Consider the following 220-nt stretch of genomic DNA (forward strand, 5'->3'; position numbering starts at 1 on the left):
GCACCAGCTCCTGCGCAGGATCCCACCCTGCTGGCGTACATCCTGGAGGTGGGCAGCCCCCGGGCATCCCTGGGCTGGTGGGACACGCGTGGGGTCCTCTGTGGGGTTTTGGCTCGTTTAATGGAGCTTTTTCACGTGCTTTGCAGCTCCATCCCCGCTGCAAAGCTCCTTGGGGCGAGTGGGAGGAAGGCGGTGGCTACGATGCCTTGCTGCTCCTCTT

This window comes from Egretta garzetta, unplaced genomic scaffold (genome assembly GCF_000687185.1).
Source record: "Egretta garzetta isolate BGI_Z169 unplaced genomic scaffold, ASM68718v1 scaffold296, whole genome shotgun sequence".
Classification (NCBI taxonomy): domain Eukaryota; kingdom Metazoa; phylum Chordata; class Aves; order Pelecaniformes; family Ardeidae; genus Egretta; species Egretta garzetta.